The 19406-nt window shown below is 53.1% G+C and overlaps 2 protein-coding genes across 23 annotated transcripts in view; one reads left to right on the top strand and one right to left on the bottom strand.

Annotated features, from left to right (window-relative positions):
• Positions 1 to 19406, bottom strand: part of RALGPS1 (Ral GEF with PH domain and SH3 binding motif 1) — a 287326-nt gene that overhangs the window by 87604 nt on the left and 180316 nt on the right. The gene's annotated exons all lie outside the window — the stretch shown is intronic.
• The window catches only part of ANGPTL2 (angiopoietin like 2), a 34003-nt gene continuing 23965 nt past the window's right edge, over positions 9369 to 19406 (top strand). The window contains exon 1 of the mRNA XM_004269204.4: positions 9369 to 9856. The gene's annotated coding sequence lies outside the window, so the exon portion shown is untranslated. The remainder of the gene's footprint in view (positions 9857 to 19406) is intronic.

The following is a 19406-nucleotide window of genomic DNA, read 5'->3' as shown; positions in this document are numbered from 1 at the left end:
ACAGCGCCTGCGCCCAGTAAACGCGCAACCAGTGTCGTCGCCATTACTAGTTCCCATGAAGTTGTCTCCCACGTGTTCTTCCGGGACCCGAGCGCAGCCATCCTCCCATATCTGCTCAAGCAAAGCAAATCCAGAAACCGCCCCCCACCGCCCCAGGCGCTGGCTCATCGCTTTGGATGCCAGCTATAGATGACTTGTGAACAGCAGCTCCCTACAGGTTCACTGAGAAAGATGAAATGAGGGATTTAAAGAGAAATGACTAATATCCGTCATCCCCAGAGATGCACACAACATGGGCCTATCCTCAAGGAACTCACAGCGCAGGAGAGGAGAGCAGATCTGCAAGCGAACGCATCCACTGGGAGGGGGTGACGTCAGCGCCGAGTGGCGGTCCCGTGGACTCAGGTGGCCCCCTGCAAACACGCAGCCCGAACACTACGGAGAACCTCACGTCAAGTCAGATTTTATCACCAAATGAACTTGTGCCAAACTTCTAAAAAAAGGCTTGCTGGGGTGTTTTGTTTGTTTGTTATTTTTTCAGCGATCTGGGGTTCTGAATTTGTGGAGGAGGGAGTGTGCTCTCGCAGTCAGGGCCGAGTCATCCAACAGGTGCAGCCAGGCACAGGGCCGGGGGCTCACGATACTATCAGGGGCCCCCAAAATGTTCTAGCTTCCTTTAAAATGAGAGCAAAAAGTGCAATTTTAGGTCAGAAAATGCTTTAATATATAATGTTAGCATATTTGTCCTTACACCAATGCAGTCATGGAAGATGGTTTTTAATATTTTTAGTGGGGGAAGGAGCTCACCAAGTGCCCAGGGTGGGAGGGAGTTGCGGGCCCTGCTTGAAGCGCTGCCCGCACAGAACCCGGGAGGACTGGCTGAGATAAGGCCAGGGAACGGACGGGCACAATGCCCGATACGGAGTAAACAATAAACGATGACGACAGTAACGACCGTGATATTTTCAGTCTCTTTTTTCTCACCTATAAAATGGAGTAACTGCTGCCCTCCCCACCCCCAGGCCTGCCGTGAGACTCAAGGGAGACAACAAACGCCAAAACACTTTGGGGACCAGCCCTGCCTGCAGAGGAGAGGGGCTAAGACCGGGGACGCCGACATCATCCACTTGGACCAGGAACGTGAGCGGACGCCCCTCTGCTGCCTCACCCACACCCGGCGGGACGGCCCCGAAAGGCCCATCACAGGTACTGCCTTCCTTCCTGCACCTGCCTGGCAGACGGAGCAGTGGAGAAGGGCGGAGGGCAAGGCTGGGGCAGGGGCACCCGGGAGCCAGATCAGTGGAGGAGGGAGTTACTCAGGACTCCCAGAGCCAGCTTGGGGCAGGCCTGGGGCAGCTCGTCAGGGGTTTAGACACAGCCTCACCATGTCAGAGCGGCTGTCTTTCTCTCCTTGGTCTCCTCCCCGCTCTTCTCCTAGGTAGACTCCCGAATGGTGCCCCTTGCTGCCCTCACCCCTGAGACCCTGAGTCAGAAACCCTGGATGAGCTTTCGAAGGCTAGTATTCCCCTGCAGTCATTCAACAGTCATTCACTAGCGTGTGCTTCTATGCACTAGGCCTCAAGCAAGATGCTCAGGCCAGAGCCCACAATGAGGCAGCCCCAGGCCCAGCCCTCGGAGCTCTATAATGACACCAGCCCATCTCCCCGCCAGCGCCAGCACCTCTGCTTCGTGATCCCACCCAGGCCTCGTGCCTGGGGAGCTCACTCCATCGATCTCTTGCCAGAAGCCCTCATTTATCCGCTCAGCCGCCTCGCTGGGCCCCAGGACAGATAAGCGAGGTCGGCAACAGCTTGGCTACCCCTCGGGACGAGAATTTCAGCAGGTATCTATCTGCAAGCAAATTGCGGTCCTTTCCCACTGACCGTAAAACTGCCTCCAGTCCCTCATCTCCTGTTTAGGACAAAGGTCCCGTCTGATACAGACAACAGTGTTCCAGAAGCAACCGTTTTTAAACATTTTATGCTGGATGGGGATGATTTTCAACAGCTTTGGAAATTTGGGTTGATATTCTTCACTAAATTTGGGAATGTGTTGGCGGGGGAGGTTGGGGGCCATTATTCCTTTAAATATTTCTTCTGCACAATTCTCTCTCCCTTCCCCTTCTGGAACTCCACTTACACAGTTGGCATTGTCCCACAGGTCACTGAAGCACCATTTATTTATCTTTATCTTTAAAAAAAAAATCTCTGTGCTTGTTTGGATCATTTCTATTATCTGGCTTCAAGTTTGCTGATCCTTTATTCTATAGGATTTAATCTGCTGTTAATTTTATCCAAATTATGTTTCATGTCAGGTGCTGTACCCTTTTGGCTTTAGAATTGCCACTTAGTTTATTTTTATGTGGCCCATTTCTCCTCTGAGATTCCCTATCCATGCGTTCATTCTGTACTTCATTTCGTGAAAACCCTGTACATATTCATAACATGTACACATTTTCAAGTCCTTCTTTACTGATTCCGACATCTGGGTCATCGGTGGGTCTAATTTTATTATTTCTCTTGATCGTGGGTCACGTTTTCTTGCCTCTTCACACGCCTATAATTTTTAAGTTGTGTGCTGGACATTTTGGATGCTACGTTGAAAAGACTCAGTATTTTATTGTCTTCCTCTCAAGAATGTTGTGTTTCGTTCTGGCAGGCAGTTAAATTACTGGCATATTCCCTTGACCTTGTGGAGGCTTGGTTTTTAGGTTTTGTTCAGGTAGGTTTATTTTGGTTTTGCCCTTAATCCTAGAGTATAACCCTTAATCCTGGGTTCACTTGTAAGGCATGGCCTTTCTGGGATTAAATTGAGAGCCTTAAGTGCTGGCTAAGCCCCATTAACTTGGCAGGACTTGAACTCCAAACTCCATCTTTCAGGCAGCTGCTGAACTTTCTGCCTCTCAGCTGCTGCTTTCTTTTGGGCTCCCAGGACTCTCTCTCTCTCTCTCTCTTTCTCCCCCCCCCCCACCTCCATGTGTACAATTTAGGGGTTAACTAAGGAATCAAGGGGAATTTGTGTAGTAGTTTTGGAGCTCCTCATTCTGTGGCTTTCTCCTTTCTAGCATTTCCCCCTTCAATTTCCATCCTCAAGGTCCAATCTCTTTCTCTTCTTCCCAGCCAGTAATGCTGCTGCATTCTGTTTTGTCATTCTGTGTATCACCATGAGTAGGGAAATACCCTAGTGTGCTTCCTGTCTTTCAAGGAACATGTCTCCTCCAGCTTCTATTGCTTTGGATTGCTTTCAAGTGCTTTCAAGCAGCTGTCTTTTGTATATTATCCAGCTTTTATCATTGTTACTGACCAGTGGGTTAGTTCAATACAACCTACTCCTCCTTTTCAGGAACTGGACCTCCGCACATCCCAACGGAATTCGCCTTCTCACCCAAACCTCCTGCTTTTTACTGATGCCCTACCATAAACCTAGCCCGCTGGTTGGTGGTCCTTAATTCAGTTGTCTGCCCTCCCTGTTCTTGGTCATAGTCTGTTGGGAAATATCAGCCCCGATAATTCACAGTTTGGTTCAGCTCAGTGTACCCACCAGGGCACTAGAAGATGAAAGAGGTGTGTGACCTCACAAGCCTTGTTAGAACACCTTATGTAGCTACCTGCGATGGGCTGGGTGTCAAGCTCACTATTTTATAGGTATCTTTTTTTTCTTCTCCCCCCCAAAACCCTATGAGGGAAGTATTACTATTTTGTTCTACTAACAAGAAGAGTGAGGCTTGGCAAAGTGGGCTTCCTTGCACCAGGCCACACTGCTAGGCAGTAATGGGACTGTGACGAAGACTTACATCAAAGATAGCAGGAACACTGTGCTGTGTTGTCCTGAAAACAAATTACATTTCTTCGATTCTAACGTTTTAACACTTTTTTCTTGTTTTAGGATCTCTGAAATCCAGAGGCATCTTAAAGTTAGTAGCGTGTCAGGGTTTAATTGGCAGTACTTTGTCTCTTTTACTAGAACATGACTCATTTAATGGTTGACGACTTCTCAGATTCGAGGAAGTGTGGCAGTTTTTAGTGATCAAGGCTGCAGTGAGGCTGAGCCATGGGTGAGGGACAAAAAGGCAAGGCCCCTCCTCTCCTGGTCAGCTGGTCTTGGAAAGGCCTACGGGAGTGTCTGAGCATCAGGAAGGCTGTGGAACTGCCAGAAGCGTCCATCCCTCCAGATTTAATGAAGCAGCTGCCTCTGAGCTGAGAGTGAGCCAGCTGGTCCCCTCCTCTCCTGGAGGCCTTGTGGTCGGGTCCTGTGACTTGCTGCCTCATGTCTGGCAGGGGAGCCACATGTTTCCTGGTGAGAAGTTAGGAGACTTCTTTTATGGGAAGTATCTAAGGCAGTGCTAATAGTCATCCTATACTACCCAGTGTCACAGAGGATGTCCCAGCACACGGAAAGCCCTACGAGGACGCTGTGTCTGTGAAGTGCTTGCCAGGCAAGTCTATCCAAATGTCAGCACAGGGTGCATGCTCAGTTACAAAGCGGTCTGGAGAGCCTGTTGTCAGCTTGTCCATCTCATTCCCGACTTCCCAACCCACCTGCCAGGGGACAGAATCCGGGCAGTGCCTCTTCTCAAGCCTGGACATCACCTGCCAAACACATTCACTGCTCAGGCAACAGATACTTATTAAACCCCATCTGAGCACCACCTATGGGCTCCAGGCCAATTTGCCCGAAGCCAATTTGCTGAGACTTCAGTTGAGTGGTTTTCATTTTGTCTTCGTAACAGTATCTTAAGGAATGTTCATTTGGTTTGTCGCCTCTCTCTCACCCTGCAGCTCACGTGGGGGCTTGTCCCCAAGAGGGGAGACTGAAGAACAGAGACAGGAGAGATTTAATTTTCGTTTCCTGGTTTTCTTCGTAGGTTCGTAAAAAACACTTCACAGGAAATTTCCAAAGCTGTTTAAAATCATCCCCATCCAGCATAAAATGTTTAAAACGGTTGCTTCTGGAACACTGTTGTCTGTATCAGACGGGACCTTTGTCCTAAACAGGAGATGAGGGACTGGAGGCAGTTTTACGGTCAGTGGGAAAGGACCGCAATTTGCTTGCAGATAGATACCTGCTGAAATTCTCGTCCCGAGGGGTAGCCAAGCTGTTGCCGACCTCGCTTATCTGTCCTGGGGCCCAGCGAGGCGGCTGAGCGGATAAATGAGGGCTTCTGGCGTCAGATCAATATCTGATCTAAGAAGCTCAGTGAATCCCATACAGAATAAATATGAAGAAAATCAAACCTAGTCACATCATCGTCAAATTACTGAAAATCAAAGATAGACAGAAATCTTAAAAGAAGTCAGAGGGGAAGAGACCCACCACGTACACAGGAACAACTGCAAGGAAGAGAGCTGACTGCTCATTAGAAATAGTGTAAGCCAGGAGACAATGGAAAGGCGTTTCAAAAGTGCCGAAAGGAAAAAATCAGCTTGGGAAATGTGAAGCCTGAAATGCTGGTAAGACTCTGAGGTTGCGAGATACAGCAAAAACCCCCTCCCAAGCACCCCTGTCTACGTAACACACATTATTCGTGCACTTTCCCCCGCCTCAGCCCCCACCCCTCATACACAGTTATCTCAGTAGAACATCCCAACATTCCCAACAGGAAAAAGAAAAACAAAAGAACTGTTAACTGTCAGGAAGGTGATAAATAGGAAAACACATGAAATTTATACAAACTGTGGGACATAATGAAGATTCTTTGTATTCTGCCACCATGTAAACATCACACGTCTTTTTCATTCTGGTAAAAACTATAAAAAGAAAAAGAAAGATTCCCTTTTCCTCAAATGCTTTAGTCACATGACACCGGTCCAACAGGCAGGTGGAAACTCAGGGATGGTGCTCACTGAGGTCAGGAGGATTCCAAGATCTGGGAGCCATCAAGGTGGAGGCTTGACGAGGATGTTCTGGGTACGAGTGGGGAGGAGCCTGGGGGCAGGGAGAAGCGGCAGCAACTTCCTGAGCAATGGCAAGGCATTGTGCTAAGCGCGTTAGGTATGTTATCTTAATCCTCACACTAACCCCTAGGAGTCAGTATTATCATTGCGTTTTTTAACAGGAGGAAACAAAGTTTGAGAGAGAATTGGAAAGTTGCCCAGGTTAGTGACAGAGCTGGGATTTGAGCACAGGTTCCTCAGCCTCTGAGCCACAGCTCTTTACCCTCCCCTGCCAGCCATCCGTTTATTCACTCTGCTGTGCTGGGCTGGACAAAAGGAGAGCTCCACACGGCCCACACCACACATGCCCCCGTGCTCAGGGGACTCCCGGGCAACTAAAACGACCAGAGCCAACGTTACTGAGCACTTACCATATGTGTTACACTTAACGTGTCACATCTTATTTAATTTTCACAACAGCCCTGTGGGGTAAATCCTTACATCATCTTCATTTTCCACAGGAGGAAAGTGAGGCTCAGGGCTACTGGCGGTAGAACCAGAATTTGACTGCCCAGCTCAGGCTCCCCAGGGGTGTGCTTGATTGCCCAAGGCCACCAACAGGGCAGGGGGTGAGGAAAGATGGGCAGGGCACGGCCACCCTGCTGCTCCTTTCCCACTTGGTGGGATCCCAGGAACTTGGAATTGTGAAAGCAAATCTGTTTAGCAACCAAGGGACTTGGGCTGCACCTATTCCCAGAGCAGGGGGGATGTCCTGGGAATGCTTCCTGCCCCAGGGGGTCCCATCGCTTCCAACCACCTCTCTCACCAAGACAGCTGCAACCAACTCCCAGCAGCTCTGACGCCTCGGCCACCGCACCTGTCAATCCAGTCAACACCAGCGTGGCCCTCTTAGAAACAAAAGCAAGGCGGAAGGAACCCTGTCCTGCTCAGAACCTTGCAGTGCTTCCTGACTGCCCTCGGGATGAAGTCCCCCCTCTGACAAGGCCTCATCCTCTGCCACGCTCCCCTTCTCTCCTCCACACCGCACTCCTCTCAGCTCCTGGAAGAACTCACAGTTGCCCTTGCCTCAGGGTCCGCTCCTGTTATTACTGCAGCGTAACAAATTACCACCAAAACTTTGCGGCCTCAAATAACCATTTCCTTATCCTCATGGGTTCTGTGGGTCAGGAATTCAGACACGGAACACTAGGATGGCTTATCTCTGCTGCCTGATGGCTGGGGCCTCAGCAGGAAGACGCTATAGCTGGGGATGACTCAATGGCGAGGGGCCTCTTTCCTCCCACGTCTGGGGGTTGATGCCAGCTGCCAGCTGGGACCCATGGTACATGCAGTCTTCACACGTCAGCTTCCGGGTAGCTGGACTTCTTGGGGTCCAGCTTGGCTCATGGCGCCAACACAGAGTGTGCCAGTGAACAAGGCAGAAGCTGCACTGGCTTCTCTCACCCCGTCTTGGCAGTCGGGTAGTGTCACTCCCACTGCATTCTACTGGTTACAAGCAAGTCAGAAACCACCCACATTCAAGGGGAGGGGGCAGAGATCCTACCTCTCATTGGGAGGAGTGTCAAGGTCTCGCTGTGGCAGGGAGATATTGTTGGGGCCACTTCATGTGCTATTCTCTCCGCCCAGGCCACCCTCCCTCTAACCTCACCACCTGCTAACTCTGACCCATCCTCCAGGTTTCAGCTGAAGCACCACTTTGTCAGGGGCCTGCCCTGACTGCTTCATCAGACATCCTGCTTAGATACTCCCTGTGCCCGGCACTTCTCAGGTGCCCAAGTCTGTCTGTCTGTCTCCCCTCCGGCCTGCGAGCTCTGTGAGGACAGGGACTTTGCCTTCCTGGTGCTGGCTCAGAGCAGGTTCCCAAAAAATACATCCTGGAAAAGAGCGTCAGAGAGAGAGAGAGAAAGAAGGAGGGAGGGAGGGAAAGAAGGGAATATGCCTGCATCCAGGCTGTCTAGGGCGCAGCTCAGAAGAAGTTGGGCCCCTCTCATATGCTCCGGCTGATCTTGAGCCCCCAGCCTGCCATGGCCCCACCAGGATCCTCCAGGCCCTCTGGAAAATCCACAGGGCAGGCAACACCTTCACCCCCGGAGTCGACGTGGGGAAGGTTTCTGTGCCATCCTGCTGTCTGGCTAACGTGGTGGCCTGTAAGATGCTGGGGTCTTCTGGCAAAGAACACCTTTGCCAGAGGACAAGGTCTGAGCAGGATGGGAGAAGCTGAGGCAAGAAGAAAAGGTGCTCTCCTTCTGCAAAGACAGGGGTGGCTATCCTGGGGAGGGGAGGAGCACGGTGGACCCAGGAACATGATACACTGTGCCTAGCGGCGCAGAGAACCCCACTGAAGTTTCTCTCCCAATTTGTACCCAAACATCATCATCACCACCACCATCATCACTAAAAATGTTTTAAAAGGGAAAGGAGAGTTACCACCAACACTGCACAAGGCTGTTGTCCAGGCAGAGGACAAACCTGCCCTGGCTGCTCCTTCCCAGGACTCGCCTCCGCCCACTGAGCAGGCCCGTCCCCCCGGCCTGTGCCAATGAGCCTGTAGGGCCGCGTGCTGCGTGGGGTCCAGTGCTGTCTCTTCTCTTGCTCTGACTCCACAAACATTCATGAGCTCCGTCTCGGGGGCAGGCTCTGTGCTGAGGGTGCCGATGGACTCCCATCATGTGTTCCTCAAAGAGCCGGACGGGAGGTCCCAGCGGAAGTTCTGGGAGCGCGAGCCCTGACCTGCTGGACGCCACAGTCCTGAGTTCAGTCCACTAAGGCCTCCTCGCGCTACGCCGAGGCCTTTCCTGCATGACCTCATAGAATCCTCGCCGCAGCCCTTGGCGGTAGGTTACTTGTTTTAGCTCATCTACTGATGCATGAGAGGGGTGCCCGGAGAGATGCAGTGACTCAGTCAAGGCCCCTCAGGTGGGAAGTGGTGGAGCATTTCCTCAGCGCTGCCCCCACCCCAGCCGGTGGTAATTCCACTGTCCCAAGCCACTGCTTCTCCCTAACTTCACAGCCCAGATCCCACTGGCTGCTGTGCAGACAGCCTGGGGCTCCCTTCCCCAGGGTTTAGAGGTAAGAGTGAAGCCTCCAAGAAGGGCGGCTGATGGGGAGAGGCCGTCTGTGCGGGGCTGCCCTGCCTGCCCAACTGGGGCTCGGCGGGGCAGGCCTGGAAGAGGCAGCAATCCAGGGGAGGACCCGGCTCCCTGCAGCCCACACGCCAACCCGCTGCCTGCACAGCTGGGGCGGATCTAAACCCATTACCTGAGTCAGAGGGGAAGCTCTCTGCCTCGGCAGAGCGCACCCGGGGCTGCCCGGGCTTTTGGGAGCCGTTGGGCCAGGGAGCAGAGCTGGCCCGGCTGCTCGTGCCAAGGAAGGAGGGGGCCCGACGAGGCCGCCAAAGCAGGCTGGGGCGGGAGGGGCCAGGCCAGCTGGGGCCGGAGCTAGTGTGACATCACCGGGCGGCCCGCCTCTGTCTGGGGCTGAGGGGAGGCCCTGAGCCTTTCTGGGGCCTGGGGGATCCTCTTGCACTGGTGGGTGGAGAGAAGTGCCTGCAGCCAACCAGGGTCAGGCTGTGCTCACAGTTTCCTCCGGCAGCATGTAAAGGCTCCACAAAGGAGTTGGGAGTTCAAATGAGGCTGCCGCAGACGGCCTGAGGATGGACCCCGCGCCCTGAGCAGTGCCGCCTGAGCTCCGGACCTGCAGAGCATGGCACTGGGGCAGCTGCCGGCCCCCGCGAGAGAAGGCAGGTCGTGAGCCACCCGGCGGGACCCCGGGCCAGCCCCCGCCCCATCCCTGGCCGGAGCCCCCGCTGTGGAGGCAGAGCGGAGCGAGCAGAGGCCAGTGAGGCAGGGCTGCTCTGCAGCCGGTCCAGCCTGCGACTCAGGGAGGCCATGGCCAGGCTGCCCCGCTGACGGCCGAGGTGAAGCATGTGAGAGCTGCCCCGGGAGCCAGGCAGGAGGGAAGAGGTAAGAGCCCGACTCTGTGGCACCGAGGTACGGGGGCAAGAGGCAGCAGCTGGCTCCGGGTCTCTGGGCTCAAGAACCCTGACCCCTCCAGCCGGGGAACGCGATGCTCGCAGCTGGGCCCTCCTGCTTTCGCTTGGAGCCAAACAAGGCATCTGCTGGGACAGGACCTGTGGACACCTGGGTAGAGGGTGGAGTTCTGGGGGCGTGAGGTCATGGCTGGGGTTTCGAGGGCTCCATCAGTAAGCCCCACTCTCCCTCAGACAAAGAGCCTTTGGGGTGAAGGCAGGCGGCTCCTGGGCAGGGCTCCGCAGCTGGGGTGTGTGCGCGAGCATGAGCTTGTGTGGACGGGTGCCCTTGAGGGGCCAGCGGGCCGATGGAGTCACGGACGTAGGGCTAGCCCGAGGACTCCGGAAGTTGTCTTTCAGTTTTGGGTTCCTATGCACCCTGGCTGGAGACTCTGCTGAGGCAAAAGCAAACGCTGTCCTGCGAGAGCCGGGAGCCCTCGTTCAGAAAGTTCCCTGGCACTGAGCAGCCTGTACTCATGCCCTCAGCCGGGGAGGAGAGGAGCAGAGGGGTCCAGAGCCGGGAGGGACACATCAGCCAGAGGTTCCTGCCGCTGTGACTCGGGGCACAGCGCTGCCCTGGTTTCCCGGCGGGTCCGAGGACGTCTGGTCCCTCCTCGCACAGGACGGGACGGGATGGGACGGGACGGAGCCCCAGGTCTCCAGCAGGCTGTACGTGGCCTGGCCAGGACACAGGGGAGGATGAGGCTTCCCCGGCACCCGGCAGGGGGACGGTACAGGCTCTGCGTTCTGAGTCCCTTGAAAGCACTCGTTAGATAACATTTCCAAACAGAAATTCTTCACTGATCCCTCCCTTCTCCTCCTGTGATATGTGTGTCACGGGTCAGCTATTGCCTCTGCTGTGGGATTACGAGAGCTCCCAGAGGGCAGTTCGGTTACTTAGAAAAGGATCCCCTTTCACCGGGGCTCTGAGGAAAGTTGAGAATGCCACTTCCGAAGCTGGCCAAATGCTCCCCACATGTATTTTTCCAAATTGAGACAGAGTGAGGTAGTACGCACAAGCTAGGCTCAAATCCTAGCTCTTCTACTTATGAGCTAAGTGACCCTTGCAGATCATTTAGCCTCTCTAAGCCTCAGTTTCCTTACCTGTAAAATGGGATAACAGTAATGCCCATCTCTCGGTAACAACTAACACTTACATTGCACTTACCAAGAGGGAGAGTCCTCACAACCACCCTATAACACAGGTACTGTTAGTCATCACCATTTCACATGTGAGGAAACTGAGGCACAGAGGTTAAGTGTTGTGCCCAAGGCCACATGGTTGGTAAATGCCAGCACCAGCACTTGAACCCAGCACTCTGAACCACGCTCCATTGCTTTCTAGGAGGAGCGTGTGGGATCATGACCGGGAAGGCCTTAGCACGGTACCTGGTGTGTGGCAAAGCCTCAGAAAACATTAGTCACTGAGTATTATGAGCCATAACAACCAGAATTGCAGAGAGAGAAGAGCAGAGACCCAGATTCTCTAACCTGGATACATTCTGCTGGGGTTGTCAGGAAATCCCACCAGGCTGAGCCAGTGCTATGACCACTACTGCCACCCACGCTGGGGATCCTCCCAGGAGCCCGAGGAGGGGGGCTTTATGTCTGGGGCAACTGCAGCACATCCAGATCCTAGAAGTCCACACGAAGGAGGAGTGCAGATGCACCGACAAAAGGACCTCGGGTGCATCTGATACCAGCCTTACAGTAAAAACATCCTACCCCTCACACAGCACTACTCCCCTGCCTGCTGGTCCGCTCACCAGAACCAGCAGGGAGGAAAGCAAGCTACCACCGTGCTGCAGGAGGTCCACAAAGCGGGAGGACCAATGCCAGGCCTGTCCTGGGGTTGCAGAGGGTGAGGCAGGGACCCCTCTCCCAAACCCCACCCCCATCACCCAAGTCTGGCCACAAGATAAATGGCCAAGTCTGGTGGATTTCATACCAGCCAACACTGATGCATCTTAGCCCCAGACAGTAGCTTCTCTCCTGTGGCCCCAGAGGTCCCTGAACTCTTGGAAGCATTTGGAAAGGCTGACATTAAATATATGCTTCTCTAGCACAAGGCCTCTGGGGCTGCGGAAGCTGCAGGTTTCCTGACTCCACCCGGGAACCACGGTGGCTCACTATGCTCTCTGGGCAGCCCGGGCCAAGTAGAGACTCTGACTGACCTCACAGGCCTGCCTAACACAAATTAGCTTAATTATTATTCAGTAAAGGCAGACAAAAATGTGTGAAGCACATGGCCCAGGAAGGGACTGCACGGTATTCCTGCACTTTCATGGGCAGAGCAACTAAGCCATTTCTCCATCACACAGTGATTTATTAAGTACCACTGTGCTAAGTAAGCCACACGCAGTATCTCATTTCATCCTCGCTACAACCTTAGGAGGCAGGTTCCAGTTTTAGCGTCACATTTTACAGATGAGAAAACAAAGGCTCAGAGAAGTTAAGCAACCTGCCCAAGGTCACCGTTGGTGATTCTGTGGGATGTGAACGCTGGTCAGTATGGCTCCAAAGTCCACGCCTTTCCCTGCCTCACTCCAATGCCCTGTTCAAGGTGTCTCGCAGTCAAGTCTGTTTCGGTTGGTGTCCTAGAGATGCTGCACCATCCCATCTGAAAGCCACATGCTTACCCGCTCATGTCATAGAAGCCTACCTCTGAGACAGCACAGGCCTCATCGCCACCCCTCTTACAACCAAGGCTCAGCACAGCTACACAGCACGCCTGCGGTAGCACAGTCAATGAGAGGTGGAACTGGATTCCAAGCCAGGCTGTCTTAGCTCAGAACCCTGCGCAGCTGGTGCTCTGTACGGCTGCCGCCCCCGGCAGCTCCATGGAACTCTGCACCAGCTCAGTGGGGCAGAGCCTCGGGCCAGCAGTCATCTATGTGCCTGAGATACCACTGGTGTGTTTCCCACGTTCCTAACTTGGAGACTCCAAGGGCTGCAGAACCTGAGCTCAGGTCTTCAAGGCCTACACCGGCCACACTTGAGCAATTCCAGAGAAGAGATCCGGGAGCCACAACTGGCAGCTACAGCAGAACAAACAGAACAGGCAGCAGCCCCGCCCAAGGCAAGTACATTCAGCTTCTGGCCTCTCTCTGAGTCACAGCCCACTTTGTCCAAACTGGTCTCAATTGACAGCAGTCAGATGGGGGAGGCGTTCTGCTTCACGACGCCCACAGCCCAGTGGGAAGAGGGAGAAGGTGAATCTAATAATCACACAAACGCACAACGGTGGGAGACCTGTAAGGAGGAGGCGTGTGGCGCTAAGAGGGAACCGTGAGATGCGTGGCGCTGTCCCCATTTTACAGAAGAGGGAACTGAGGGTCAGCGGCAGCACCTCTGCCAAGGTCTCTCCACTAGCGGGCCAAGAAGCAAGGATCCAAGTCCAGATCTGGGCCCATTCCACCCCAGCCCACTGCCATCCCGGACAAACACACTGCGGGAATCTCAAGAATGAATCAATCCATTGAATAGCATTTCTTTTCTGCGAATTTATATGAAACACCCCAAATAGAAGGGTTATTCAGTCACTAGCAGCTAGGAGTTTGTGGTGATAGATGGGTCACATCAGAACCACATTCTGAGGGTAGTTTCTATGACAAAACCACATTCCGACACAACGACCATAAGCCGTATGACTGACTTAATAACAGCCTTGGGAGGGGAGTTAAAATGTTACAGTGTCCTGTTCCACGTACACATCAGTTTTAAGACACATTCTGATCACAGACATGTTAACGTGCTGGGTGGGGGGAGCCAGGCCTCTCACAATCAAGCTATTGTGTTAGGTGGATTCTCTGGTGAAACCAGCCTGTCTTAGGGCCAGCAGCCCCAGAGCCTCAGCCTCCCGCTGCTGCCTAGTCCTCCAGAAAGGCATGCTCAAGACCACCTCAGAAAAGCCCAGAATGAACTCTGTTCTTATCTCTGAGAGATGCCTGAGGACCCACCCAGCTCCAGGAACGACCAAAGTCCTGCCCAAGATGGACCCACCCCAGCCCCCATGAGGGGGAGGTGGGATCTCTCAGTCACTGCTGGACCTCCAATACCCACTAAGGACAGGGAGAGAAAGGATCTGAATGAATGAATGAAGGAGGGAAGGAAGGAGGGAGGGAGGGAGCCTTAGACCCAGACACTGTGGCCCCCGGAGGGCAGGCACCTACCTTGCTCCTGCTCTATCTCCAGCCCCCAGCACAGTGGCTGGCACAGAGGAAATGCTCAGGAAATATGTTCAATGAATGAAGTCCTTGAATTCCTATTTAGTAACCCAGGTGCCATCCTGGTTACTGGGTATTCAGAGGGGGAACCGCCCTGACCCCACTTTTAAGAAGCTTGCAGTCTGGGGTAGAGAACCAGACATGCTGTATCTTGGGGGCTGTGATGGAAGCAGCCCCAGCTGCTTCTGGGAGCTGGAGGAGGGAGAAGGGAGGGGGCCCTCCCTGTGAACAGCCAGCTTCACTGAGAAGGTCAACTTAGCAAGGAAGGCAAGCGTGCCTCAGGCAGGACACAGGGAAGGTGACGAGGCAAAAAGAACAGCACGTGCAGATGCAGGGAGGCATGACAACACAGGCTCTATCTTTCAGCAGGACACTGACAAGACCAGATGTGTGTTTTAGAGAGATAGGCCTGGAGCTGCAAGCAGTGCAGAGTGCAGAGGAGAGAGCGGCTGAGGGCAGGGAGGCCAGGAAGGACTGTGTGGGTAAGAAGGCTGGCTATGGAATCCACAAACCTGGTTCCAAGCCTAGCTCCACCACTTGGTAGCTCTGAGGCCTGGGCAAGACTTCATCCTTACCTCTGTTTCTTCATCTGTGAAATGGGGATAATCATAGCCCCTGCCTTACAGAATTGCTGGGATCAGTGAGGTAGGCACAAAATGGTTGTCCCAGTGCTCAGGGGATAGGCCCTGCCAACAGGCCGAGGTGGCCATGGTGCCAACCACTCAGCCTGGCTCAGAAGAGCAGCTCCAGGCAAGGTCCAGATTTCCCAGGAAGCTGCCCTGGGACAGTGCTGTCCACCCAGTCCCTGGCTGTTCTCTCCCGTCTGAGGCTCCCCCAGTTCCAGGGCTCCAGAGCACAGGAGGCACTGCCGGAAATGCAGCAGCCAACGCAGGAGCCGGGCTCTGAAATGGATTCTGCAGACTCTCCTGCCTCTGCTCTGTTGGCTGAGGCTCCTGGCACAGAGGGCTCAGTGCACAGGCTTTGGGACCACCTCAAAATGGTTCCCAAATAATGTACCGCGGAAAAGGAACAGCAGCACCCTCGTCCCCCTGGCAAAGGCAACGAGCTCCTGCCGCCTAACCACATCCCCTCTTGCCCCATGAGCTCATAGTATGACCACAACCCACCTCCTCCATGAACTCAGCCCTGCCCTGGAGCCAGCAACACACCAGTGGCAGGAGCATCAGGCAGATTTGACCCTCCACTGCCACTCTTCCAGGCAAATCCGTCTGATCCTATCTACCTGCTGCTCTGGTTCACGCCTGTGTTCCCAGAACCACGACAGGGCTGGACCCAGGATGCAGCAATACACAATGGCGGGCTGGCTGGGAAGGCTAAGTGGATGGAAGGCTGGCTGGCTGGACAAACGGCTCATTCGAAGGTCTTATTAGAGTTGAACTGGCAGGGTCTGGGAATCAGCTCCAGACTCCCTGGGTACCCACACTGACTTTCGGTGGGGATGATTCACAGAATCCTAGGCTGGGAAGGGATGGCAGTTGGAGATGTGGCTATTCCCTCCCTGGCCTCCAGGCTGGCGGTGAATCACCAGGACAAGTGATGCACAGTTCCTTCTCCAGGGCTTCTAAGGTGAGGACACCACTGCTCATCCTAGATGCCCATTTTGGGGTCTCACCACCTGGATAATCAAGAACTGTTTCTAGCATCCAACAAGACTCACCCTTGTGCTGACCCGAAAGCTATTTCTACTTTGTCAGTCAAGAGTGACTAAGAAGTAACCTGCATCTTGGCCATTGAGCAAACAGACAGGCACCTTTTACTCATACTGGTTGGAGAGATTCTCTTGATGGAGGTGAGGACATGGACCTTGCAGTCGACAGCTGAATCCCAGTCCCGATATTTACTCCAAGGGACCTTAGGCAAGTGACCTAACCTTTCTGGACCTGGGTTTCCTCTACTGCAAATACAGATAATAATACCTTTCTCCTAGGTAAGGAGACCAAATAGTTTGTTACTCAATCAGGACACTTTGGAGAATAAAACAGGGTGCTGTCAATAATTAATAAGATAATAGGTCTTAACTGGGGCCAACCAGCATGCATGGTCTCCTATTCATAGGGTTGTAAGCGCCAATGAGATAGAGCATGGCTGAGCACATAGTAAGTTCACAACAAACAAACGGTAGCTGTTATTATCTATCCTATTGGTCATGTGGTCAGCTGGGCCCTCTAGGGCCATTTCTTCTGGAATTTTCCTTTATCTGGATCCCTCCCTCAGCCTGGATTACCAGTTGGTTTGGTTCTACCTAACTGCACATCATACATCTCAACCAGCTTTGGCAGGAAAAACTGTCAACTTCAAAGTTTTGATTTTTTCTTTCTGTCCTGATGTTGGTTTAACATCACGATTCATGCTCAGTTCCATCAAACTCACTCAAGTGCAGCTCAAGTTCCTAACTTCCTGTCAGGGGCCCGTCGGGCACACTGGGGCCAGGTGGCAGTTCCAGATTCCCTTGCTGCCTTGAAAGGGGCCCAGGCCTCCTGCAGTGCTTCTGGCCTGGACTCATACCTGGCTTTCATCTGTGATCACAGAATGATGGGGCAGGGCTGGCTGGGGAGGGAGGGATGGGTTCTGTGAGCCCCCAGACAGGACTACAACGTGGACTAATGATGAAACACTATCCTGGGAGCTGGATTTAATTCAGGGCCAGCAGTCCCGGGGGTTGCAAGAGCTCTCCTGTTCTCCCCCTGCTTTGGAGTGGGGGCAGTTGTCAGAGAACAATCTCCTTTGAGTTTTCCTGTCACTTCCATACATGCAGCATGGTATATATCTTGGGGTTCTGTTACCAACTGCTACTTAGTTAAGCTGGTAACTTTGGGCAAAATGACTCATGGACTTTGAATCTCAATAGTTGCTCACCTGCAATGGGGACAACTGTCAGCTCTGCCGTTAGCCTTAAAAGCGTCTTTGTGGGAATTAGAATATTGCTGTGATTTAAATATACAAAACTACAAAGACTGTGAATGTGACTTGTGCTCCCTAGGGTTGCATAGTGCACAACCTGGGCCACCACGCACAGCAACCCTGAAATAACGGCTTCCCTCCCAGGGCTGTTGGGAGGATGAAGTGAGATAATGTTTATAAAGTGCTTGAATCATGGTGATAATTGGTTGTAGTTACTATTTTTTTCAGTATTTGAAATTTTCTTATTCCTACCCTTTGGGGTGAGAACTCACAAGATGACCCCGGGAAAGCAGCTTCTGCCACAGGGCAGGACACACAGCTCTGTCTTATGAAAACGATTCTTCCCACAAAGTGGCCCCTCACCTGGGCTGCGGGGCTGCAGTGCTGAGAGGGACATGGACAGGCGGTGTGGGGTCCCACCACAGCAGGCCAAACAGGGACACCTAGAGCTGCCCACCGGAGGCTGGGTGGGACCCCAGACCCTGAGGAGGTGGCCTCCCAGTGTGCAGAGCCCGTCATGTGGCTCAGTCGCACCAGCCCCAGTTGTGGGGAGGGAAACCCGTGCATAATGGAAACTCCTCACAATACAATGTGGAAAAGCAATTTCAAGAATCATTTTTATTTTCACTTTGAAGCCAAGGAAAACAGTTGGATTTGCTTTTCTTTGTTGGTCATAGGAAGAAACTGAGGAGCACCTCTTTGATTGGAGTTGAGTTCTTCTCCAGGCCTAAGATGGCTGGAATGCTGGGGAGTTATTTCTCTTGGGATGCAATTAGTTGAATAAATATCAAGAGAGCAAAAGTAAACAAACTCATTACTGTCCATTAAGAACTGCCAAACTTGCAAAAAACTGAGGAGGGGGTTTACCTTTAAGGAAAATAAATTACGCCAAGGCCAAAGGCAGCACAAAGAGCACAGCCCTTGGTGTCAGGCTGACCCCAGCTCTAGGCTGAGTCAGCTCTGGCTCTTGTCTGCCATGTGCTCCTGGGCAAGTCACTTAGCCTGTCTGGGTTTTGGTGCCCCCATTTATAAACTGGGGGGAATACCAACCTTGCTGGATTCCCTGGGACAGTGTATGTCAGGCACCTAGCACAGTGCCCTGTTCCTTCCCTTCCTTCTTGTAACCCGATTGGCTCCAAGTCACTCCCGCCAAGCCCAGACCCCACAGAAATGTGACAGTAAGACCCAAAATCATGCGGCTTCATGACTGGTCCCACCAGCAGCAATGCAACCTTGAGCACGTTACCTGACACCCTCTTGAGCTTCAGTTTCCTCACCCTCAAAATGGGCATAATACTACTAACCGGCTCTGAAGGTCGTGGTGATTACATAGATAATGTGTATGTATAGGGCCTTGTGAACCTAAAAAGCTGTACGAGTGTTAACCGTCAAGTTTCGTTCTCTTTTCTTTTTTTTATTTTATTTTATTTTTATTTTTATTTTTTTTCGTTCTCTTTTTAATTGAACAGCTACAAGAAATGCTCTTTAAAGATTGCACAGTTTCTGACTGCGTTTGCACGTCTGGTGCCTCCCCGCTCTGTGCCCAGCGCTGTGTGAGATGCTAGGGACCCCATGACAGCCAGGACCAGTCCAACCAGCGGACTGCTTCAGGGTGGGAGGTGAGGCTAGACAGAACTCCTGGGCAGGCCCAGCTCTGTGACATGGAACAAGGCCCTCGGCTGTCAAATGGGAGAGTTAGTCCTGGTATCTCCTCGGGGGGGATGGTAGGATCAAGGAGATGGTACACGTGCTGGACACACTGCCGGAATGTGGTCAGCACTCCTCGCCGCCAGTCGGCTTTGCTGGTGCTCTCATGCTGCTATCATGCCATCCCCACCTCTGGTTTCGGAAGCACTTCCACAGTCCTTAGCTACTGTGCAAGGTGGGTTGGATCACCCCACTTCACAGAAGAGGCTCAACCTTCAGGATCTCAAGCCCAAGGGCACAGAACTTTGCCTGGGAAGCTGTGAGAGCCCACACTTGGGAAGGGACAGAACTCAGTGGTAAACAGTGCCACCATGCCAGGTCTCGAGGCCTGAAGCCAAGTTGCCTTCCTGGTCCTGTGGCAGTAACTTGGCCAAGGTGGAGCCCTCGCCGGCATCCGCAATCAGCATCACAGCAGCATGGAGAGGCAGGTGAGCGGCCTGTGGGAAGGCAGTGCCGGCAGGCCCGCCCAGCCCAGGAGGGCAGCTCCTTCCCATTGGTGTGGGTTGGGTGTGGCCGCCGGCACAGGAGCAGCTAAAAGTGCGCTGGAAACTAGGCAAACGCTCACAAACTCAGTGAGGTTTACACTAACGTCACTGCAGCCCTAACCTCATAGTCCGACCCACACCAGAG

The sequence above is a fragment of the Orcinus orca genome, chromosome 6, assembly GCF_937001465.1.
Source record: "Orcinus orca chromosome 6, mOrcOrc1.1, whole genome shotgun sequence".
Classification (NCBI taxonomy): Eukaryota; Metazoa; Chordata; class Mammalia; order Artiodactyla; family Delphinidae; genus Orcinus; species Orcinus orca.
The sequence above is the reverse complement of the archived record's forward strand: the minus strand, read 5'-3'. Positions and strand labels throughout refer to the sequence as shown.